Below are 26,258 nucleotides of genomic sequence, written 5' to 3'. Positions count from 1 at the left end.
ACACTTCATTATGAGACTCGGAAATTAGACACCAGTAACAAAATGAGAACGCCAGAACACATAAATATTTACATAATCGTCAGAATGATATTCGTCTCCTGTGCAAATCGACCTACCACTTTGTTTATTCTTATTAACTCAAGTTTAGAAGTGGGACAATCATGTGCAATGGGGCCTTGGGGACTGCCTCCCCAACTTAAACCGTTTCCTTCCTCCTTCCCAGAAAACAATGGTGTGTCAGGAGAGGACACCAGGAAGGAGCAGGGAGGGAAGGAGGTATCCTCAGCCTCCTGTAGGGCCCAGAGCAGCGCGGAGGTGGGAGACAGAGGGTCTGGAGGTGGGCGGGCGACACAGGGTGTGGAGGCCGGGGTGGCGGCAGGCAGTAGCACCAGTTGAAAGAGTAACAACAGAAACTGTTTTTGTCCCTATACGAGGTGCTGGGTGCTTGTTGCTTTAAATCTCCACAACTGCTCTGGGCCTTGCTCTACAGTATGGGAACAAAAGCTCCCAGAATCAAGGAATCACTGTGCCTAGGCCGCACGGCTAGAGAAGGCCAAGGCCAGAATCATGTCCAGTGGCTTTCCTGCCTTGCTAGCACCACCTTCTTGGGTACTAAAAACCACACTGTAATGAGAATCAACCGTTGGAAGGACACCGGGCTGACACCCGGATGGAGGCCTTGCTGGTGGCTGTGCGGATCTCTGAGGGAGATACTGGGGCTGCACGACGGTAAGAACACATCCCTGTGCAGCCAGGTTCTCCTCCAGACGGGCTGTGCTTGGGCTAGGCCCTGAGAGAGTCCCTGTGCTAGGCCTAGCTCTCCTCTCTTGCCATCCTCTCCAGTCTCAGACACTCAACACTGTGATGGGCTAAGCTGGAGTCCTGGCTTAGCCCATCACAATGCACTGGGGGGCCCCATGGAGCTCTGGTCCAGTCTGCGCTGAAATCCTCCAGGGCCCACTAGACAAGACTTGGGTCACATCCTCCAAAACAAAGAGCTGGGGTGGACAGCTCAGTCTGTGGTGTAGCACAGCTGAAAGCACTGGCACTCACATCCAGGCCCTCTGGAGGCCTCCAGGTGGCCTTGTCACTCCCTCTACCACAAAGGCTAAAGGGAAGAGATCTGAGCATTCCGTTCTGGCGTAGGAGGCCCAGCCACACACTGCTAGGTATGGGGGGACGGACAACAAACAGACAGACAGAGACTCCAGTGACATGGCATGGGAAAGCTGCAGAGGACAGACAACATGAGGTCTTCACACCAGGGGACTCTGCACATGTGGCTCTCAGGAGAGAGTTCATAGTCATACTGCTACACGGTGCCATCACCCAGGGACGTGAGGGAGACAAAAGTAACCGGCTGCCAATCCACAGAGACACCATTAAGATGTCATTAAAGCCCCATTAGAACATCTGAGCCCCAGGTAAAACTATTCAACACTGCTGCCAAATAAACACGAGGTGAGTTTCAGAAAGCACTGGAGTGTCAGGAAGGGAAACTGAGCCGTTCTCGGGTGCCAGCAACCTCTACGTAAGACAGGCTGGCCTGCATTGCCTCACCTCAGCCTCTACTGAGGATCCTACACAAGGACCTCTCCTCTCTGAACTCCAGACATACCCTGCCCTGGGAGGCCTAGAGAGAAGTCCAGAATGAGAATGTCGTACAGCAGGCCCAGGCAGAAAAGGTCCCAAGGACAGCTATCAACTGTGAGGTCTGGGGTGTCCTCTGGGCAGACAAGAGCACTCCCAGAGGTGGCACCTTCGTTTCCTACAACTGAGGCCAAAGAGACGCTAGTGAACTTGATATGCACATGGTCAACTCACCCACGAGCAGGTGAACTCCCTCCCCTCCAAGTCCAGACACCCACGCCCCTCTAGATGACTCGGCACCAGCACCGAACTCCTCCCCTCCCTAGGCCTGTCCGCCCTATACACAGACACACAGGTACTCCTAAACCTCTGTCCAGCTGTCCTGCTCCCTGCACGGACTCTACTCCATGAATGCATGTCTGCATGCCTCCTTGTATAGCCCACAAGCCTTCTTCTATGGATAACAGGCCAGCCGAGGTGCTCACCCTCCAAACAGCTAAGAGAATGCCTACTCTAAGCACAGATCACTACTTTTCAAAACTTTATATATACATATATTGTGGGGCGTTTACCCACCACCCCCACAGCTTCCCAGAGTTTTCTTGAGTGTGATCAGCAGGAAATATTAGATAGAAGGATTTATAGCAGAGAATCTTGTGGAGATAAACAGATAGAAAATAAAGGATAGCCTCGAGAGGGCCTGGAACCTATTCCAACGGGCCCGGACTGTCTCTTGCCCAGGGTTTTTATAGAGACGCCAAGGGGTGGAGCAAAAGACCTCCTCCCCCAACACAGCCAAGTGCAGACCACCTCAGACACCTGCACTCAGGCCCGTGGTCCTGATCATCCTCTATTCGGACCTGCTGGGTAAAGCCCACGAGGAACCCAAGAACGGGCTCCCACAATATATGCTATATGTCTGTAGTACATGACATCCATTCTGAAGCACACACACAAATACAGTTTCAAAAGACGAGCTGAAAGCTAAGGATGAAAAGAGTGTCTCAGGATCTCTCTTAGGGAGCCCCTCCCTCCCTGAGGTCTTTGTGCACCGCCCCCAGGGTGGTATGTGTGATACTCTTGGCATCTCAGGCGTGTGATGAATCCCACAGGAGAACCTAAATGCATCCTCCTGCCTGGGTCTGAACTCTGACACCAGACAGCTGACCTGGACGACAGGCTAGCAGGTATCTGTGAGGCAGCACTCAGTATATACTACCACCCTAGCCCCTCGCTCTGCCAGACACAGCCACTCTGCTCAAGTCAGACAGGAGACATGAGGCCCAGTTAGGGCCTCTATTATCTGTGCTATTACCAGCTCTTAGAGACACAGCACAGTTCCTGCACGCCTAAATAACAGCCCAAATGGCCCAAATGATGGCGGACAATGGACAACGGCTCCACAGCCGCGCAAAGGATCCAGGCAGCTCTGAGAAGGACTGGTGTGGCCTGATTGGATGTATTGTTAAATGGAAAAAAAGCAAACTGCAAAAGGATATCTATAATGTTCTACTTTTTATGAAGAAAGAAAGGAAAATGAGACTAGCCATTTGGGGCGAGGTGGGAGTGGAAAAAGCCAACAGTAAGGAGCCTGGTTATCTACCTAGCAGGGCAGGAAGTAGGTGGATGGGATCAAGAGAGTTTGGAAGGGGGGGGGGACTCCTCCCAAAACAGAACTTTTTGCACTGGCCTGACTTTGGGAAGGGAGAGAAGGAGAGATTCAGAACAATACAAAGAGAAATCAATGAACCAAAAGTGGTTTTTTTGGTTTGGTTTGGTTTGGTTTTCTGTTTTTTTGTTTGTTTGTTTGTTTGGTTGGTTGGTTGGTTAGTTGGTTGGTTTGTTTTTTGTTTTTGTTTTTGTTTTTTGAGACAGGGTTTCTTTGTGCAGCTTTGGAGGCTGTCCCAGATCTCACTTTGTAGACCAGGATGGCCCCGAACTCACAGAGATCCACATGGCTCTGCCTCCCAAGTGCTGGGATTAAAGGTGTGCACCACCACTGCCCAGCCCAAAGTATCTCAACAATGAGTAAAAGGACCAAGTACTCAGTAGACTTCTTGCCCAGGTCAGCAACCCTGACCTCTCCTTCACATGCTGGGATGAAACAACTCTACAGATGCCTATGAAAATGGGAGCTGCAGGGGCTAGAGAGATGGCTTAGGTCCAGAGGACCCGGGTTCAATTCCCAGCACCCACATGGCAGCTCACAACTGTCTGTAACTCCAGTCCAGAGGATCTAGCTCCCTCAGAGGGATATATCTGCAGGCAAAACACCAATGCAAATAAAATAATAATAAATAAATTGTTTAAAAAATGGGAGCTGGAAATGGCAGAAGGCAGGTGGAGCTTTGCTGTGCTCAAATGGAACTAGAGACATCAGTGTGAAGTCTTAGGTTTCCAAACAACACATGTGCATGAACATGTAGGTTGTCCAGATCGGACTGCTGAGAAGTGCAGCCCACCAGTGATGAGCACAGCTAATACTCAAACTCTGGTGTCCAAATGCCTTTCTCCACTCACAGGAACCAGGGCTCTTTGGACGTGGCTGATATTTAGAACTCAGGCAGAGAAAGAACAAGTGAGCCTGGAGCATACTGCTGTACATGTACACACACACACACACACACACACACACACACACACACACACACATACGTACTCAAATGATGGATTCATCTCAACTAGACAGTGAGCTGGCATGAAGGGGCTTCATAAACCAAAAATGGATACAGTATATCATTAAGCATACTACTGTACATGTGCGCGCGCGCGCGCGCACACACACACACACACACACACGAGTACTCAAATGATGGGTTCATCTCAACTAGACAGTGAGCTGGCAAGAAGGGGCTTCATTAAACAAAAATGGATACAATGTATCATTAAGCTAAGAGTACAGGGAGTCCACAGAGATACAAATTAAATAAATAGACTGCTGGGAAAAGAAACAACTCTTTGAAGCCAGCAAGCAATCTGAGAATGAGAAAGTGCCTTTTGACAACCATCATCAGAGGTCTGGTTCCCAGAAGAAGAAAAACAGCACCAAGGCCAATGAACAAAAGTTTGGGGAACAGCGGGGCTTTTATGTAGACTCAAGGTATGTCCTGTATCCCTTTTAATGTGGAAGATGACATCAATAGGACTACTTGGTGGCGACAGCACCCACCTTCTGACAGGATGCTTTGAAAGCACACAACCGGTCGTATTACGTTCCTGCCCAAAGTATAGAATCAGAACCCCATCACAAGAAAGCACATGGCAGGGTCACAAAGGTAGCTGTCGTGTGCTCGCTAAGCACGTGGGTACCATGAGACACAGAAATTATCCACACTAAAGGAGACTAAGAGGAGTGGCTAAGCAAGCGCCACCAGGCCCTGAGCTCCCTTTGATTGCACAGGACATTCCTGGGTGGAGACGTCTCAGTCGGTAGAGTACTTTGTCCAGCATGCTGCGAGGCTTGGGTTCCACCTCCATCACCACATAAATGGACTAGCAAGCAGGCCTGTAGTCCCAGCGTCCCTTTGACGACTGTACTGGCTTATTTTATGTCAACTTGATACAAGCTAGAGTCATATGAAAGTAGGAACCTCAACTGAGAAACTGCCTCCATAAGATCTGGCCTCGGTGGTGCACACCTTTAATCCCAGCACTTGGGAGGCAGAGGCAGATGAATCTCAGTGAGTTCAAGGCCAGCCTGGTCTACAAAGTGAGTTCCAAGACAGCCAGGAATGTTACACAGAGAAACCCTGTCTCAAAAAAACAAAAGGAAAAAAAAAAAGATCTGGCTTAAGACATTTTCTTAATTAGTGATTGGTGAGGGAGTGGTGCCAGCCCTGGGCTGATGGTCCTGTATTCTATAAGCAAGCCATAAGAAGTAAGACAGTAAGCAGCATCCCGCCACCATGGCCTGTGCTCCTGCCTCCAGGTTCCTGGTTTCCGCACTCACTGCTTTTGATGATGAATTGTTATATGGAACTGTGAATGGAAAAAAAAAAAACCCTTTCCTCCCCAAGTTGCCTTTGGTCATGACATTTCATCACAGCAATGTAACTCTAAGTAAGACAACTACAGAGCAAATTTCAAGCCAGCATAGGCTATGCAAAAATCTGCCTCAAAAAGAAAAAAAAAAGCATTTTTAAGACAACTGACAAAAATCTCAGGAAGGTGTGCATACAGCAGATGAGGTGTTAGTGCTTCTGTGTTGAAAATTGCTCTGTGGGTGTGGAAGAAGCTCTCTTACTTTGAGAGACCTACACTGGAGTATTTAGGAATAAACACAGTGGTTCAGAAATGTGTGTGAATACATATCAATAATATATATACGCAGGGTGTGAAATGATGCTGACGCTTAGAGAACTCAGTAAAGAGTGTCTGGGAATTCTCTGTACTATTCCTGTGACACTTCTGTAAGTCTAAAATATGTCAATGTTTTTAAGAGGAGGAAGAAAGGATAGAAGGTGGGTTTGTGTAAGCTAGTAAATTTGCTAAACTTATTTGTAAGGTCTCCTTCAACAGGCTACACTTTGGAAAGATTCAGACATCGTGATATTGAGCTTCCAAAAAATAATAATGAGATGAGTTGACTCTTCAAGGGGGATAATAACCAGGAGCTTGCTACACTTTGCAGCCCGGGCATCTGTGGGCTCCTTCCCTTTCCTTCACTGTTTCATATCAAACCACTGTCATAATTTACCATTTGCTGACACTGAACCTGGGCTGCTCAGTGCAGCGCATCGACGGCACTCAGAAGCGGCATGGGGTGGGGCAGCAAGTGCTCATCTGTGAGCAGGGACTGCAAAGAACAGGGTGAACAGAAATGCAGTCCTGTCTCTCCAGGCCAATCGCTCTCTAACAGCCATAAGTGCTTCCCATCATCCTTAAAATTAATTCAGCTCTTATGGATTTTTCCCCAATATATAAAGAGGGTGACATTAATAAATAATCCTTTAACTGCCTTTATCAACTGTGTATTACTTTTTAATTTGAATTAAGAAAAAAAACAAACAAAAAACCAATTTCTTTTAGTTAACTAGGGAATTGAAGTACCTTGCCTGGACAGTTATATGAGTCTAGAAAAATCCTTTAGAAAATATAATTAAGTCTAAATGCTCTAAAATCATTGGTCTTATCAAAAGTTATTTTATTAACTGAAGCGCCAACAGTACAGATACTCAAATCAATCCATGTCAATGTTTTAATGTCATGCGTTAATTAGCCATGCTAATAAAATCAGAATGCACCTAATCACATGTGTCAGGGGCCAACCAGAGTGACAGGTTAACTGGCTGAGCAGAAATGGCATCGACTGAAACCTGGAAGTGTGGTTAATGTGTTCTTTCATTGATTTGCTCAGGAAATACTTACGAAAGGCTGGTCACATGGAAACCCAATACCAGAAGGAAGCCCTTCCCCAGTGCTATGTCCCAGAGGCTGAAGTCTGGGGTATCTTGGGCATGTCAAGAGTTAGTGGCTAAAATGACCCACAAAAGAAGGGAGTAAGCACCTCCCAGGGCCCCAGCTAGTCAGTCCAGAAGGTGCATCCAACAGGTTGGGGAGCAAGGGGCAAGCTTGCTCGGTGCAGGCTCACCCCAGCATAGCCTACTTCCTGGGACTAGTCAGCACCCACCCTGCACCCCCGGCAGGACTGCAGGCTCCCTCCCTGAGTTCCCCATAGCAAGCCATCCACTCCTTCTGTGCTTCAATGTGCTCTGCAATGGAGGCAACATTCCTTGTGTAAGCAGGAAGGCTGTGAGCACACAGCCATCCTGCACAGCATCCATTCGAGTTAAATCAGCACACAGTAGGTCAGCAGTCAATTTATACCGAACAGACACTGTTTCTTCACATGTCTGCAGTGCTGGAGCTAGAACTAGGGCCTTGAGCATTCCATGCAGACACTCTAGCACTGTGCTAAAGCCCCAACTCTCACTAGAGCAGAGTCTCGCTCTAGAGCCCAAGTCAGCCTAGAACTTACGATGTAGCCAGGCTGGGCTCAAACTTACAGTAACCCTCCTGCCTCAGCCTGCTGAGTACTGGGAATACAGGCATCCAGGCCCAGACTGGTGCACTGACTATGGAAAGGAGCAACACCGAGGATCCGAGCCAAGAGTCATCTCCCTCTTCTTGATCAAGATCACAATTTCTCTGTTTCAGAAGGGGCAGGGGAAGAGGAGTGTCAGGATGTGGAGGCCCAACAAGTAGATCCTGTCCCTAGTCTTCATCTGATCTAAATTCACCAGAGTCAACAGGCAGAGCTTGGCAGGCTCAAGGGAGGAGGCCGCCTGCACTAAGGAGCCCTTTGGAAACTAGGTAGAGCCTCCGAGACCAGTTCTGTCTCATCGTCACAGGGCAAACTCACTGAGCATCTGCTAAGGACCAGACAATATCTGGGTATGTTTAGGGTCACGTCTTCCCCCAATTCATACACCAGGGTCCTAAACCTCCTGTATGATTGTCTTTAGATAGACTTCTAAGGAAGTAACTGACATCCTAAGGCAAGGACCCACAGAGTTCACATCCTGAGAACAGCCATTTGATAGTGTGTGAAGTATGATTCCCCTGCCCATGGCTGTGTGTGCCCATGTGTACATGCACATCTACTGCAAAGGCCTTGTGAGCACACAAGCAGTGTTGTGAGCACATCGAGCAGCTTTCTACAACAAAAGAGGAGGCCCCCTCCCAACCCAACCCTGCTAGCACCTTGACCTTGGAACTGCCAGTCTCCAGAACCACGGGCAACAATTTCCTGCGGTGTGTGCCAGCTAGTCTACCACATGCAGTTGTACATGGTGAATCCTTGGCTTCCTGATACTCATACACTGTGTATGAAGAGTTGCTTAGGCCTCTCTCAAGCCGCTGGCGCCTCCTGAAGAGCTGGGTAAGAGGGACGAGTGGGTTTCTTGTGAAGCCCCTGAGGCCTGAGAAGCTGCTCCTTTCTCCACTTCAGTCTGCAAACCTACCTCACAGGAGTCTGTTCACCCCGCGGGGTGGGAGCCCAGGAGGCTCCCATCCATGGCATGTGGCTTCCCAAGAACCCTGGAGGAGGGTGCAGTGTGCCCTCTACAAAGCACAGGGTCACTGAGAGGTGCGGCAGGTCCTGCTCTACAGCCCTGACTAAAACTCAGGGGATAAGCCACCTCAAAGTTTCACAAATGAGTGCCTGCGGCGAGGTGGAAAGTTCCCAGTGGCAACAGCATACTCTGGTTCACCAAGGGCAGGATCTGAGAGGGTTGATGGGAAGCAAGGCTGACACGCTAGCTGGAGAGAACTGCATTAGATGAGTCAGAGTGGCTCGGGGGATAATGATGCCACCGACGCCAGAGACACCAGAGGAAGCTCAGCGATATCGCTTTGTGAGAGGTAGGAAGGAAAACAACCCGATTTCATGAAATTAATTCCTATGAGATTTTAAATATGAATGTGCAACTGAATTAAAGTTCTATTCAAAGAATAAAAGTGAAGGTACAGTGCTTTGGAAAGGAACAGCTCAGATTTTTAAAGCATCTCTAGCTGACAGAGAAGGAGAGCAACGGCTCCTCACAGGGGCAGCTGTGGGGAGGACACCTCTTACGGAGAAGGACCAGGGCAGGATGGCCTCAGCCAGGGAGTCCCAAGGAGTGTCCTGAGAAGCACAGGGATGAACTGAGGGTCGAAACAGGCAGACACTGCTGCAGGTGACACCCGCAGTGACTGAGTGACCAGCACAGGGTGGAACATTCCGTACTCAGAGGAGGAAACTGAGGTCCAGAGAGCCTGAGTAGCTTGCCTGCATTTTATCAGAGGCAGAGCCAGGATTGGAACCCAGGCCCCTAACTCTTGACCCCGTTAGTCTGATCCGCTTTGCTACACACACTAAGCCTGGACACTCACATCTTCCTGCCTCCTGCACTACTCAGAGGTGGGAGAACCCAGGACAAGAAGCATAGCCTCGACTTCCTGTCTTGGGCTCTGTGCTGAGCCTCCGACACACTTTGCTCACATGTACCTGTGCCTTTAATCCTACACTCAGAGCACATGACAGATGTTTCCTGAAGGAAATGTGCCATTGAGGAGTGTTCCATGAGGAACAATGATGCATCCCTGGCTGTGGGGGAACCAGACAAGGAAGGGGATGAATGGAAGAATTCTGGGTCTTCTGAAGACAACCCTCACCCCTCAAAGACACATCAGGATCAGAATGGCAAAGTCAGAGAGAGCTATCAGCTGCCTTCCTGGCAAAGAAACATCTTAGCACCACGGGCCTAAACATACGGAGGAGCAGAAGGAGCCCTCCCAGCCTGCCACTGGGTTCATGCATACATGGAGGGAAGGAAGTCAGGGTATCCATGAACATGGCCAAACACCAGCCTTGCCAAGCCTAGCACTCCAGCCAGCTCCCTTACAGCAGCATAGGTCCAGACACCCTGAACTTGTACTTGGACCCAGGCTAGTTCTCCATGGTTCAGGAAGGATGCTAAGTGATAGGATCTGTCTATTCAAGAGTGAGGCCTGGAACCACAGAATCCATTCTCCTCCCCGTGGTCTCCAGCTCCAGCCCAGACTGCTGCTGCTAACCTGCACTGGTTGCACAGGACAGCTCCTTCCCGCAGTGTTCACAACATTCCAACTATGTGCCACCTACTGTGATCACACCAGGGCACAACAGTGAACAGGACAAACGGGCCCCTTCCTCGAAGTCACTGGAAATGGTCCAGGTGGTGCCTAAGTGCTATGATGGAGAACCTTCAGGACAGGCGAAACAGCAGCAGAGAGGCATTCAGGGTGGCCTTGGGGGAGTCAAGGATAGCTCCCTGGAAGGACAGACAGGAATTATTCAAACACAGTTGGAAAGACAGAAAGAGGCAGCCAGGTCAGGACAGGGAAAGACACACAAAGCCTGGCATGATCATACACACCTGGAATCTCAGGTGGGCTTGGAGGTGGAGGCAGAAGGATCAGGAGGGCAAGGCCAACCTGGGCAACACAGCTACAGGAAATTCAGTCTAAAGGAAGGAAGGAAGGGAGAGAGGGAGAAGAGAGGGAGGGAGAAAAGAAAGAAGTAAATGGATGAATAAATAAATAAGTGCCTGGTGTGGTGGCACAAGCCTTTAATCCCATACTTGGGAGGCAGAGGCCAGCCTGGTCTATATAACAAATTCTATGCCAGCCATGGCTACACAGTGAGATCCTATCTTGTGTGTGTGTGTGTGTGTGTGTGTGTGTGTGTGTGTGTGTCAGAGACACACAGAGAGAGACACAGAGAGAGAGAGAGACAGAGACAGAGAGAGAGAGACAGAGACAGGGACAGAGAGAGAGAGAAGCCAGGAAGAGTAAGGAAAGGCCCTGGAGGCTTGGCAAACATACTGAGGACTCGTGCTCTGCTCTGGAGGCTGGAGAGGACTGTAAGGGCTTGGGCAAGCCTCTAGCTCATCAATAGCTGTCACTAGAGAAGTCACTAGGATAGGTGATTGGTTTGAGTAAATGATAACAGGGCCATCAGCACCCAAGCCAAACAGCACAGCCAGGACATGAGTTTGTCTTTTATTCCTGTGTCCCCAGTGCCTGGCATACCACCTGGTTTAGAGCAGATGCTCAGTAAATGAGGAATAGAGAGCTGTTCTTCTGGGGACAACAAGATGAGTAGGACTGGGCCCTGGCTCTGGATGGCAGAGGTTCCAGCAGACCCCACCCCAGGCCAGCTGTGGGACCAGCGGGTCAGCAGAGCTTAAATCCTTCCTCGGGTGCTGAGGGGAGGGCAGGAGAGCATTTGACAGGTGCTGGCTGGGTAGCAAGTCTCTGTCTGAGGACTTGATTGACTTCTGACAGTTCTGCATGCCAATCTGAAATACAACGCCTGGTGCCACTGTTTGAGACTCTCGCTTTCTTCAGAGAATCTGCAACACAGCATGCCCACTGCTTTCTGGAAGGGCAATCCTTCTCTGGAAAAATAACCAATAACTCTTCTGAGTTGGGAGCCCATTCTCAGGTTGATTTCCCAAAACACAGAAGAAGAGAAGCAAAACAAAGTATAACTGCATAAAACAACAACCCTGTGAGCACAACCCAACATGGACTCCATTATCTGACTAACGAATTCGCTATGGGTTCTTCCAAAAAGCTTCATTTGTACTTTTAATCACAAGCTAGTGAGTCAGGAAACAAATTAATTCTAGCTTAGGTTCACAGAGAAAAAAAATAAATGATATCTGTTAATATTTTAACTTCCCCACTGGGGGCTCTGGGTGTATACTCACCATGACACTGAGTGGAGAACAGTCTTGTACTCACTTTGTGCTTGCATAAATCTGGTTTATAAATCTCACCTATGGTGAAAATATCTGAAGGAGCCCTCAGAGGGCCTGGGATCTAACCCTGCCACCCTGCATACCCCAGTGCTCACACAGATAGCTGGCTTCCCCATCAGAGGGCCTGGAGTCTATCCCTGCCCCCCTGCATACCTCAGTGCTCACACAGTCGGCTTCCTCATCAGAGGGCCTGGGGTCCAACCCTGCCCCCCTGCATACCCCAGTGCTCAAACGGGCAGTTAGCTTCTCCAGATCATTTCTCTGTCTGCATATTCTATGCCTGAAATGAGGCTGAAATTGTCTTAATTCTGTCCCTAGCACACAAGAGCTTTGGGAAAGAAAAAAAAAAAAAGGCCCACAAATTTCAGCCAGGGACACTATTAGATTAACAAAGACCCTTGAAATGAAGCCTGTCATTTCGAGAACTCCTTCAAAACAAAATCGTGACAGGGCCTTCAAAATCAGCCGGCTGAGTCTGCGTCAATGTGAGACCTTGCCCGCCATCATCCGCCTGTGACAGCACTGCCTAATGGGTTTTGTGCGTGGGAGAGCTGAGCTGCCATGGACGTTTACGTGAACTACACAAGCAGGCTCTGGCCTGAGTACCTGCCCTTGTCAAACTTCTTTTGTAATCAATGGGGAGAGGTGGAAAGGCCCTAGAAACTAACAGATGTAGGTCTTGCTGCTTTCTCTGTATGTATTCACCCTGCAGCTGCACCCCAACACCTGCTACATGCCTCCCCACACTGGGTGCTAGGAGAGCTGCTGCTCAGACCTGTGAGGAAGAGACAGGACATGCATACTAAAGGAGGTAGGCAGGAGACCAGCCTCCAAGAATCCAGGACCACAGGAGCCCCGTTGACTGCGAGGCCAAACCCCCAAGCAGAGAATTATAGAAATGCTGGCTGCCTGGGTAAGGTGGAAGCAAGTGAGACATCTGCCTAGGGCTGCTGCACTCACTCTGGCCTGCCTGAAAGTAGATGGTCTGGACCACAGACTGAGTGAAGACAGACCTGGCTCTTCAGAGAGCACCCAGGCACATGACTGACAGACCCAGCCATGGACCCAGAGATAACACCATGTGCTAAGAGTGTTGGGAAGGTGTAGCCTTGACAAGCCTCAGTTTCCCTGTCAGTGTGATGGGATGATCAAGCTCTTATGCTGTGAGATGGAAGGTGTGTGGCAAAGCCAGGTCCAAAGCAGGCTCGCCTAGGCAGTGACAGTTGCTATTGCTTACAAGGACTGCAATGATAGGCCAAGCCTGAGTCTCACTAACTAGAAAACCAAGATATTAGACCAGGAAGGGTTGGTCCCAGAACCCAGTGCCAGATGCCCAGGCCCAGAGCACTAAGAAGATAGAATGTACTGGCCTGCGTACTCCCCAGCAAGTTGGGATCCTTGGATGGGTAGGAGTAGATCAGACTTTATAACAAGGCCCCATCAAGATGTCATTTGGTTCCTCATCTCACCACAAAGCCAGGGGTCAGTGAGCAAATCTCCAGCAGCAAGGCCAGGCCCTGTAGATTCTCAGCACGCAAGTAGGGCTTGGACCTTAATGAGAGCAACAGGCAGAAGGGGTCTGTATATGGAACTGCTAGGCTGTAAGCAGTCTATCTCAGAAATGGAAATAAAAACCCGGCCCCTATTTGGGTTACTGGTACCAAGAATGCTGTTTGAAAACTCCAAGGTTCTGCAACTTGGCCACCTGGAGGAGTAACAGTGTAAGAACATGGACTCAGGAGCAGTAATCATGGTAATCTGGGAAATTGGCCTGACATGTCCAGAACACCCTGGTGGATCCATGGAGGGGTGCTCAGACCCCAAAGCCTTCTTCCTGATGCAAAAGGAAATGAGGCCAAGTGTGGTGGCACACACCTTTAATCCCAGTACACTCGGAAGGCAGAGGCAGGTGAATCCTGTGAGTTTGAGGCCAGCCTGATCTATATAGCAAGTTCTAGGATAGTCAGAGCTATATAATAGACTCTATCTCAAAACTACCATCATGCGCGCACACGCGCACACACAAACACACACACACACACACACACACACACACACACACACACACACAGACAACCCCTTGTTTATACTAAGTTGGTAGAGGGAGAGCCCCATGAGATGGCTGGTGACACACCTGGCTTTCCCCATTCCATGGCAGCAGACACTGCTCAGCCTCCCAGGGACCAGCACGGAGCCTATCCAGGGAGTTGCTCCATCTACAGTTCCTGCAGAGGCCTGTGCCCTCTCACTAGCTCTGGATAGGGCTTCCATGTCCACAAGGCACACTGCATCCAAACCACCTAAGACAGATGGCTTAACACACACGGCTCACAGCGTGATGCGACAGGAGCAGCAGGCTACTCCTGAGCCGCAGCTCTGCTTCTGTGTACCTCTCATTTCCGCAGCCAGACTCTAGGCCCCAACACTGTAAGATACCAGCAGCCCTTAGGAGGAAAGCAGAGCAGGCAATGGTCTCCAGTGAGCCACAGGTGGAGTTCTGAGTGTACAGACAAAACTATCTGAACTTAAAAAGTAACTCCAACCTCACTCTTCAAGGACAGCTAAGAAAGTTATCAAAGAACTCCTGGTCAAACAGCAATTTTCCAGATGTTTCTGAGAGAAGTTAGTAGATCAGACTGGTAATTATAATAACTCAGCATTCCTCTTTATTTGGGTAAAAGCAGATTTCCTGAATACCACCCCCATGCCAGGTTCCTGTGGCCTCACAGTACCACTTTTAAAAGTGTACCTGAAGAACTAGGTACTGTGCAGTCCACGGGGAATCCCAAGCAGGAACCCTGGCTTCCAGTTTCCTCCAAAGGTTTTATATAGACCATCAGGACACAGATCACAGTAAGGGAACTAGGTACCAGAAGTAACAAAATGTCCACAGAAGAACTGGGGGATGGCCTGGTAAGCAAAAGCTTGCTGCACAAGCATGGAGAGCTGAGTTCAGATCCCCAACACCCAAGGAAAGGTGGGGTGTGGCAGCACACAACTGTGATCCCAGTGCTGGAGGAAGGGAGAGACAGGCAAATTCCAGGGGCTCAATGACCAGCAAATCTAGCCAAAATGGGAGCTCTAGGCTCAGTGAGAGACCTAGTCTCAAAAATAGGGTAACAAAGCAACAACAGAGGATGCCCAACAGTGACCCATGGTGCATGCTCACATGCACATATACATGCAAAACAAAAATTAAAACTTTTAAAGAATTTCTAAAGTTCACAAAGACAGCAAGAGCTAGGAAACACCTATTGGCACTATTTCTTACGTCTATTATTGTGGTTCAACATACTAAGAACAGGGCTCTCAGACGAAGAGAAAGCAAGCCTCAGGGCATTTTTAAATCGGGGGAAATTACAGAGAGGTGAGAGATTAAATAGAAATCTATGGCATTATAAATGCAGCCTGCAGTTACTGGGATCCTTCTTTTCATAAATGAGTCATGCCAATAGTAACTCCAAGATCTTCACAGTAGTTTGCAATAAACTCTGTGGGAAACTCACCACTCTCTTTTGAAAGATTGACATCATAAGCCAAAAAATAGCACTTTGACGAATTGTCTTCTTCAAGGCAACCAGCTGGGAAAGGAACACAAAACAATCCCCACAAGGCCCCCAGGGTTCAGCCTCACCAGTGGGCAGACAAATAAAACAACAAGACCTGATCCCACACCCACCAGAGGGGCAAAACTCAAAATCCAAACAGCACGAGTTAGAGGGGGTGTGAAGGCATGGAGCTGTCAGTACACGGGTGGGTGTCAGGAAACAAACGTGCGGAGGAACAATTCAGCAACACCCAGTGGGTCCAAAGGGAGCCCATGCCAAGACCCACCTGTGCACTGTGAGGGGCCCAAGCCACAGAAACTCTCCTGCTGTATACAAGGAGGCAGACCTAAGGATGCTGATCTTACAAACCAGTGACACCCCATTCAAGACGAAATCTGACTGCTCTTGCCCTGAATGGAACCCGGCTTTATGGACTGGCTTCTGAAGAACAGAACCTGGAGAAAAGAACACACTTGACAGTGAAGTCCGAAGTTACAGCCTGGATCACTGACTCTTTCATGACACTGAACCCTAGAGCCCAGCTACTGGAGGAAGCCCAGGTCACAAGGAGCGCGCAGGCTGGGCTCCCAGTTGACAGACAGTATCACTCATCGGACACCAGGTAAATGAGCCTGCAGGTGAGACCAGACCCAGCCTTCTGGCTGCCCTACACAGTACCAAGTCAGACAGACTACTGCTTTACACGTATAAAAAACACCAAGTTCAGAGGTTACTATACTGAAACAGACAGCCAGAACACACGTTCACCACAATTTTATTGGCAAGACACAAAGTAAATAAAGAAATAAAATACTTAAACTCATTTATCCACACAGAGGAATGCGACACAGGAATAAAAAATGAATGAAGTAGGGGACAGAGAGATGGCTCAGTGGTTAAAAGCTCTTGCGGGGGACACAAGTTCAGTTCCCAGGACCCACCTCAGGTTACTCCAGGGGATCAGATGCCTCAGACCTCTGCAGGCACCCAGCTCAAGCACATATACCCACCCACCTCCACATACACATAAGTAAAAATTGTTTTAAAAAATCTTTGTAAAATGAATGAAGTAGATGAGTGGATTGGTAGGTAGAATGGGTAAGTGGATGGATATGGATGGATGGCTAGATAGCAAGCAAAAAAAAACCATAAAGCTTAATGTTTTATAAATTGAAAAAGGACACAAAGTGTGATAACATTTTTATGGATCTTAAAATTTTAAATGTAAATCTTAAAAATTTTCCATGCAAAACTAAAACCATGGCCAGCAGGATGGCTCAGTGGGTAAAGGTGACTGCGCCAGACCCGACAACTTGAGCTTCAGCTCTGGGACCCACACTACGGAAGGAAGAAACGACTCCAGAAAGTTGTCCTCTGACCTGCACATATACAGGACATGGCACCCACATACCACAAACACAAATAAACAAATAAATGGAAGTGTTTTTAAATTAAAAAGTACAAAAACAGTATTGCTTATGGATAAACACATACAGGAAACATTCGCACACCCACCAAAGGCAGGACAGTGCCATACCCGGGAAGGGAAGGAGGAAGGTCTTCAGCTATCTTACCCCTATCTTATTCCTTACAAAACAAAAAGAGGGTCGGTCCGACGTAGATACGGCAAACGCTCACAATTGTGAAACCTGGTGGTGGGCATGAGGGAGAGCTGCTTCTCACGCTTTTCTATAGAATTAAAATAGGTCACAAAGCACTCATTTCTATCAGTCAAACCCAGTTTGGTCTACATGGGAGCAGTGTGGCCATTTAGAAAGCTTCAGTTTCCTCCCCTCTTCTGTGAGCCCAGGCTGAGGCTGTGCCCAGGCTGCGGCTCCTAACTCCCCACCACACCCAGTGGGAGCTCAACAAACTTCCTTGCAAGCCCAGCCAGGGGGACCACCAAGCCTGGAAGCCTCTGTTCTCTTCCTGGCTCCCCCTTAAACAAGAATGAGCTGGGCTCTTCTGCGGCTCCATCAGGACTCCGGCAAGTTTCTGCCTTGGCCAGATGGAGTGCCATCAAACAGGCAGCTGGAGACTGAAGGAACACAGGAAAAGTAAGTATCCGCAATGGCCCCCGTGCAGGGGGCTCTGAGTATCACAAAGGAGCAGAAATGACTCAGCTGAAGCGGGAGCTGTCAAGGGAGTAAGATTAGCAGAGGAAGGACAACCACCACTGAAGGGCAAAGGCACGGGGCAGGAAGCGGCCTGTGGCCAGGCTCTCCAGTGGCATGGCCAGCATCACTCTGAGACTGGCCCAGACTCTCCTTAAACTCCCTGGTTCCCAGGGTTCCTGCTGTTTGCAGCCCAGTGAGATCCTGGCTGACACACTGCCTGGGGCCCACGGCTCATCTTTATTTCTATTTTCCAAAACTATAAGAAATTTTTAATTAAAAAAGAAAAGCTGTTCTTAGTCTTGGCTAGTTAATTCCAGACGTGGAATCAAGCCTAGGAAAATAACCACATAGAAGCTAAATATTATGTACCTAAGATGACTGTGGCAGCACCACCTATAAAACAACGGTAAAAACGGCTGGAACAAAACCTCCAGCATTCAGCACAAGGGGTGAAGTTCTGCTAACCCCGGTGCAGCCACAGCACAGAGGGTGACTGTCAGAGCCTATAAACATGAGCCAATTTACTAATTAGTTTTGAAAACACAACCCAAAATGACACATGAAAAAAATCTCTACAGAACTAAACAATATGTTCACAAGTGAAAGCCACAAAACAGACGTTATTTGCTGTGGGCCTGGATGCCCGGCAAGCAGAGGGAGGCGAGGAGGTAGGCAGCTGGGGCCTGGTGCCACATACAAACACGGCTGTGGAAGCGGCAGCTTCAGCCCTCTGGATGCCTCTTGGCAGGTCTAGGGTTGGAGGCTCTTCCCTGTGACGCTGTAGGCACAGTTACAGACTAACACTAGGCAGGCCCTGTGGCAGTTTGTTTCCAGGTCCCGTCCCTCAATCCAGGGGGATGCAGTACCTAAAAGGAAGATCCCAGAAGAGACTTCAGAGCATGGGCTGATGTATGCAAAATCCTTCAGCTTCCCATTATTTCAAATATGCACATCCTTGGAAAATTAGCACAAGAAGAGACTGTAAGCATATACCCTGGCCTTCAGCACTGAGCCTGGGCCAGGGGACATGGGCTGCCTGGGGGCACAGCACAGGCCCATTTGTGAGATGTGGACATGTCCACGTCCCTACCCACGATCTTCCTCCAGCTACAGAGACAGCTCTTGACATTGTTGTCTGAAGCTACTTATCAAAGTTATTACATTAATGTGAATGACTACAAAACTATACCTCGTCTCTAAATGAAAACACCAGGCTGCCAAACCTTCCAGCAGATACAAGATTGTTAATGTGGTAAAGACTATTACATCTCCAAAGACATTACCATAGCCCCCACCCTTTTCAACATGGAGAGATGCTGAACTATATTGGAAACCTCTGTGAATTGCCTAATTATAGTTAATAAGGTCATCATCTTCCCATGAAATAGCCTTTTTGTTTTCCAACAGAGCCCTCAACAATTCTAAAAGCTTCATTTGAAGACTCCCCAAGAAGGCTATCACATTACAGGGCAGGCAGCAGCAGAAAGGAGTGAGGCATGAAGGAGAGGAAACAGGATGCTCTTAGGTCAGCACCTCAAAGCAGAGTCCTAAGTGAGAAAACAGAGGGGGAGGCAATGAAACGCCCATGAGTCGTGGGCATGAGGGCCACCATGGGCCCAGTGCTAGGTCCACCCTGGGACAAGTACAGCCGAGTGTGGCCCCCACCTCCCAGGCTGCCCCACAAACTCACCTTGGCATTGACCCTGTATGCCCATTGCTCTGGCAGTTGAGACACCACTCAAAATTTTCACTTTTAATAGTTGCACAGAAGCCAGAAAGACAACTCTGGGGTACCAACGTGTGAGGCACAAATTGCAGGTAGCTTAAAAGAAAGAAACAAGAAACTAAAAGCGACCTTTGAGCAAACCTACAGGTCCATGCTAGGTGCTGGGACAAGGTAATGAGTCCCCATGACAAGTCTGTCCGTGAGGAGATGACGGAGGTGGATGAGAGCAGGACCAGGAAGAGTCAACAGTCAGGCAGAAACTGTCCTCTTGCCTCTGTGCATGTCCCAGCCCCATCAGGCAGCAAGAGGGTGAAGGCAAACTGACCTGCACAGGCCTGCTCCTGGCTCTCCCAGCCAGTCTCTAGTGCCCCTGTCCGTGAGAGGGGGAATCACTCCAGCAGCTGTCCACAGGGGTGGGGGGCGCTCACCTGAGCCTGCTCACCAATGGGGAGTCAACCAGGAGGGGAGGCCAACAGCTCAGGACCTTTAAAGAGGTTCCCCGGATCATGGTAAATAGCCTGGCCCTTCAACTGGGCATTATCAGACCTCTGCAGGCTGAAACACTTGTCTCCAATCTCATGGGTGACTGGCAAACTCGCAAGTGGGTAAAACATGCATCACACAGTAACAACCCACCAAGGAACTTGCCGGGTTCAGCTACTTACTCCCACTTCCACCCTGAGTTGGTGTGGGCACAAGACTTGGCACAGCAGACGACCAGAACTTACCGTGGCTGATAATGGGAAACAGTGGCCACACAATCACCACATGGCAGCTGCTATTTGCCTGGGGCACATGAAGCACTTCAGTGTGCTTACTCTGACCATCTAAAAGTGTGCTTCCCACACAGGGAAAGAAACTGACACAACTCAGGAAGACTGGGCAAGTCAGTGAGTCACAGCTTGGTGAATGAGGACAGCAGAGGCTACCCAGCAGGTGCCCCGCTCTGTGAGGCTGGAACACACCCCCCACCTCTCTATCTCCTGCCCCTGGGCCTGCCATCTGCTAGAATGCTCATCAAGAGCAGCAGGGCGGTGGGGAGGAGGTAACACAGCCAGCTGTGCATGGTAGCTCACAGGCACTGTCAAGAACTGTGTGTGTGACATTTGAACTAACCTTGCTAGCAAACTGACAGACGGGACTGCCAGAGTCTCAACACATTGCCAGAAGACACAAGACTCCTGGGCAGACAGAAAAGCTGCCCACTATTCAATGGCAGGCAGTCGGAGACCACCTCTAGATTCCACAGGTGGTAAGACGAAGGCCAAGTGGTACCTGAGAACACCTTAGGATGCACCACGGAAAAGGGTTCCAACACTGGGAAGGCCCAGGTATTTATGAGAGGCTGTGTGACCTCTGATCTGGGGAAGACACTGTCTTTATTAACATAGAATGTAAATAAACAGGCTCCACATAGAGACACTGTCTTCATTATCTAAGCTGCTTGCAATACAAACACACTTGAAAGCATGTCTGGGCAAACTGTTCTTGCCTTTGATCAGGGGATGGTGGAGGAGGCTTATTTCAAGGGGTAGTTTGGGCACAGGATTGCTGGTAGTTGGTGATGCACTGGAGGACGATGTTCTGGCTCCAGGAACTGAGAATGAGATGCCATGTACTATGGGTAGGATATGAATTTTGACATATCACATCCTACCCACAGTACAAGACATCTTATTGTCAGTTACTAGAGCCAAAACATTACCCTCCACCCCATCGCCAGAGTCCCTCATTATAAAGCAGAACATATAACTACCACACAACCTGTGGCCCACTCCTAGATGCATGCCCAAGAAAAACAGAATCGTCCATATAAACGGTCATAAAAGTAAAATCTCTAACCGCCTCAAACTGGAAACAAAGAGGTCTACCAACAAAAGAATGGACGGCAAATCACAGTATTTTCAAGAAATGGAATACTCCTCAGCAATAAAAAGGAATTTAGAGCCAGTGAGATGGCTCAGCAGAGAGATAAGGGTGCCTGCTGCCAAACTTACAACCAAGTTTGACACCTAGAACCCACGGAGTAGAAGAAGAGAACCAACTCTCGAAAGCTGAAAGTTGTCCTCAGTCACGTGCATGTGCGAACACACACACACCACCCATGCATATGGGTGAATAAATAAATAGATAAGTAAATAAAATGTAATACAAATTTAAAGGGATATATGATAAGCATTATGGATGAATCTCAGAGATGTTTTGTTACATGAAAGAAATCTGAGCTGGGCATGGTGGCTTCTGCGCATAATCCCAGCACTTGGGAGATGAGTCAGGAAGACCGCCATGAATTCAAGGATACCTGTGTGTTCCAAACCAGCTTGGGCTAACAGCCATACCCTGCCTAGAAGATGGAGGGGGAAGGGGAGCGGTGAGAAGGGCATGAAGTGGAAGGAGGGAAAGAAAGAGAAGAAGGGAGGGAGGGAGGGAGGGAGGGAGGGAAGAACTACATACATGTTGCCTAGTTCCATTTATGAAAAATACACAACTATGAGTTTCCTGAGGCAGGGGCTGAAAGGGAGACTGAAAAAGGACGCCAGAGACGCTCTGGACCAGAGCAGATGAGGGTGACGGTGACACAAACGTACAGGACCGTCAAACTCGGCCCAGAGTACTCTGAGAGCGGATCCATTTTTTTTTTTTTTCTTTTTTTGTACATAAGCAAATCCTTACCGAGTTAATTTTCTAAGTCCTGACCCGTGGTAGCTCCCCACCTTGCTGTGTCGGTATGGGAAAAGATGACAAGCACAACAGAGAAGTCAGGACATCTGAGTCCCAGCATGTGCCCTTGACAAGGGGAGCTTGTCTTCTCCTAACTCCTAATGCAGATGGTTACGCGTGCAGAGATGTGGAAGACATCAGTGAAGGTGTTTATAGCCAACCCAATAACGGACACAGTCACCCACTGCCAGAACCACTGCACATTTCAAGGCCATCTCAGGGAGCGTCAGTGTGCTCCTCTCCCTCAGCATCAAGGACAGGGTTTGTTATTTCTAGGAACTGGTATTTAGACCAGCAAAAGGCACCCCAAGGCTAAGGGGCAGCCATCACTGTGCATCTCATTCCAAGCACTGCCCAGACCACCTTTCAAAGATCTTTTCACTGAATCATTAAAAATAAATAAATAAAAATAAGTTACCTGCACACTGTCACTGCAGTTCCCAGCACACTCCCAGGGGTGCCCAGCGGGCTATTTTAATTGTTTAAGAGAAACAGCAACATCAGCTCAATGGTGTGCCAAGGCTGCAACCTTGATTTTGACATCCGATCTCTCTCCATCTCTTTGGATATTACCTCTTTGGGTGACATCCCCTCTCAGCAAAGCTGGGTTTGGGGTAGCTGTTGTGATAAAATAAATGTTAAGTATCCGGTGAGAATAGCTGGGAACAGTAAGTGAGGAAGGCTGAGAGCCTGTGGGTGTGAAGACAGTAGGGCCATGTTTATTACATTCTTTGGTTCGCCTTGGTGGTCAGGACCATGAAGTTGTGCTCTTCCTTCTAAAGGAGTTCCCTGCTCCCCAAATCCCTTCTAGTCCATTATGGGTTTTTGTGAGATTCCCACAGTTCTCCCCAACCTGCCCAGTCATTTCCCATATTTCCCAATAAAGGCAATTTTCACAATTAAGAATCACCTAACTGAGGAATGGCTTCATCAGGTCATGAGTGAGTCACTACCAGCCTTCCAGTAGTGCCTGGCCAACGGCAGGGCATCATTAAGAAGTGGCTGCTTCCATGTTCTTTCTTCTCATTGGCTTCTCTACTTTCACCACAAGGCACGGTGCATACTCTCGCTCCAGATCTCTGAGCGTCCAGAATGGATGTTCCTAAGGCCCCAGAGCCAGGCACCTGCTAGCATACATGATAAAGGACTCCCTTGCCTTTCCCTAACCTCGGTGGCTATTGGTCCTAACACTGCTTGATTATCTCCCCTCCAGAAATTCAGATGGACTCTGGCCCAGAGTGTTCTTACTTTTAAGACACTTGTTTTCTAAAATGGTAAGCTTTTGCGACTACTGCAAACAATTAAAATTGAGAGAGAGCCATGGAGAGATGGAAGGGGGGAGGGTAATTATTACCGGCAAAACCAATGAGAAGGAACAAATGTATTGGGCCAAAATCTAATAAAATAAGTATGCGAATTCTGCAGCAGCTCCACAGGAAGCAAATTACTCTTCGGCATCTTTGCAGACAATATGTGGGAGAGGCAATTTATTAACTTGCACCACGTCGGCCTCAGCATTAACCTGTCCCCCTCTCGTACTTAACTCTCACCCAGGAAGCTGCTCACTTGACTTGCATCAGGACACACAGGCCGATGCAGGTTTGCTATTCACAGCCACAAATGCAATTTCAAGGGATCCCTGTTCCAATTTCCTGTAGAAAGTTACCCCGTGTTCTAATACATCAGTGTCAGGAAACGTGGCCTTTACTTAATTTCTTCTCATTATTCATACAACCAGGGATCACCCAGAGCAATTTCTCCTCCTTTATGTGCCTAACAACAATGATGGGCTTTTACTTTCCATCTTTTCAAGTGCCAGCTGCTCTGGGGTCTCCCTGCCTTCAAAAGCAAGCCCTTTGGGGACCCTCCATCAGCATCCCAGGGGGAAGGGTCTCTGCACAGTAGCATAGCTTATGACAATGACTCACACTAAAGTGCCAATATTTCTAACTGACTCATTCTAAAAGGCAATGGTGAGTCAGAAAGCATGAAGACTAGCCCAAGCCACCAAGTCACCTTGGGCCAGCCACATCTCAATGGCCTGGACTCTCTCACTTGTCAAATGAGAGGCTGGGCTAGATCCCTATGTCTTCAACTTGATTAACCCACAACCATCATTCAAAGGGAGCCACAGAAAGGCCAGTTACCAGCCAGCCAGCCAGGGCTGTTTCAGAACTCTGCGGATGAAGTCAATATAACTAGCTTCCTTTCCTGAGGTAACCCTAAAGACTTTCATGGACCTGGTGGAGACCTTGAAGCACAGCTTGCAAACTGCTTATCTCATTACCTCAACAAGCCCCTCAAATAAGTCTGGTGCTCCAAATTTCCTTTGCATAAGCAAAACATCCTTAATAAGACTGTAATGGGAAAAATAATTCATGCATTTTATTTCCTAGTTAATGCATTCATGTGTTTTCCACAACGAGCATACATTAGTTCAATAATCAGAAGAAAACAAACATTATTAAAGAGAAAATCATTCACATAGATTTTTAGAAGAAAACAAAACACCCTAGGCCCAAAAAAGAGCAGCCGGGCAGGTCTGCGTACTGTTGGCGTCATCTGCTACCGTACTGGTAATTACTTTCATCCCTCCAGACGAGGAAAATATCACAAGTGTTTGGAAAAGGTCTGATGAGCTGCTGAACGCTGCAGCACTCAGCTGCGTCACTGAGTCCTGTGCTGCCTGCGTAAATATTCATAACCCTCCAGTTCACCTCGGGCTTCAGAGACAGATGCGGGGGTGGCCCAGGGGAATGGCAGGCGGAAGACGGCACTGCAGGGCAGGGGCTCCAGCCCAGACCCTAAGGTGCCAGGGGTCTTTCCATGAGAATGTGACCTTTTCAAATCTCAGCTTCCTTCCACAGTGGCACCGACCATCCAGGGCTGAGAAATGTAGAAATTCAATACTCCTATGCAAAATACATAGGTTTTCTATAAACAAGGGGTTCCTTAGCCCTGAAAATTTAATTACATGATGCTCATATCCTGAGTACCCATGAGGAGGAATGGCAGTCATGGCAGAGCTCCCTGAAGTCAGGATCAATGAAACCCCACTGTCCCCAGGCCTAGCATCACAGGAGCCTCGGAGCAGGTCCCCCTAGGAATCCTACTTCACAAATTGTCGATAGCTCCCAGTTATACAGTCAAACCTCCAGATTCACCCTCATGCCTCAAAAAACCCCAACGGCGGACCCCATCACTAACCCGATCATCCTACAGCCTGCCTATAGCCTCCCCTTACTCCCAGAGCCAGCTTAAGTGCCCTTTCCTATTGGTCAGGCCCTGAGCCAAGGGTTCTGCCTGTGTTCCATCTTTCTTATCTGTCCAGAAGGCCCTTTACACTTGGCACCACAAGCTCTCACAGAGGAACTGCCATCTCTCTGTCCCCCAGACCCAGATTAGCAAAACTGGGTGTTGGGACTGCTGAGGCACCAGTGTGTGAAGTTTGGGCCCTGACCTTAAGAAGGTTTGGCTTCTGGGAGTGCTATCTCCAAAGTCTGCACCACCATTCTCAGGGTATTTAAAGTCCAAAAGTTTTCTTCAATGTGTATGCAAGATATAGCCACCAGCAGCAGCTGCCCTGGGAATGCACCAGCTTCCAACAAGGGCCCACTGAAGAAGGAAGCATGAGAGTCTAAACCATCCACCTGCCCCGCCCACCACTCCAGCCCCGCCCACCACTGCCCAGAAGGCCAGCTTCAATCATCTCATCAAGCCCCTCCAAATCTCCCTGACCTGAGCCCAGGATGTGGGCTGGCTGAGTTAAGAGCCTCTCCATACTACCTCCCAGAGACTCTCAGAGGTGGTGAACCTGGGAGTGAATAGGGTTACTAATGCCAAAGGACAACTGCCCCCAAACTGTACTCACATCAGTAAGAACCTGAAAACTCAGAAACATAAGACACAAGCAAACAAATGACGGGGCACAGAATATATGCCATCAGTTGATCTTTCAGAAACTTTCTGGTTACTACTAAGATGTTAACTATAGGCTCAGCGAAGCATCCATGCTCCCCAAGAAGCAGACTGACTCTGCTTGTCCCTGCTCACCCTCCTCCACTCCACACCATTACCTCATGCTGGCCAAGGCCGGAGGTTGACCAAGCTGGTGGACCCACCCCCACACCTCTCTTCCTAAAGAGCCATGCTCCTTCTTTCTCTAGCCACCTCGAGTGTCCCTCATTCTCATGCCTTCACAGCCTAGGTGTCTACCCAGCACTTGCTCTGTGGAAGACAGGTAGGTAGCACAGGAGAACAGGACCTGCCC

At 48.8% G+C, this 26,258-nt stretch overlaps 1 protein-coding gene and 1 long non-coding RNA gene across 6 annotated transcripts in view; both read right to left on the bottom strand.

Annotated features, from left to right (window-relative positions):
• The window catches only part of Wdr25 (WD repeat domain 25), a 133,261-nt gene that overhangs the window by 77,127 nt on the left and 29,876 nt on the right, over positions 1-26,258 (bottom strand). The window lies entirely within an intron of this gene.
• Positions 13,922-21,405, bottom strand: LOC119089022. Its single transcript, XR_005092804.1, has 3 exons — positions 19,696-21,405; positions 19,232-19,363; positions 13,922-18,407 (listed from the first exon to the last, which is right to left on the bottom strand). It is a non-coding gene; the product is annotated as an uncharacterized LOC119089022 (long non-coding RNA).

This window comes from Peromyscus leucopus, chromosome 14 (assembly GCF_004664715.2).
Source record: "Peromyscus leucopus breed LL Stock chromosome 14, UCI_PerLeu_2.1, whole genome shotgun sequence".
Classification (NCBI taxonomy): domain Eukaryota; kingdom Metazoa; phylum Chordata; class Mammalia; order Rodentia; family Cricetidae; genus Peromyscus; species Peromyscus leucopus.
The sequence above is the reverse complement of the archived record's forward strand: the minus strand, read 5'-3'. Positions and strand labels throughout refer to the sequence as shown.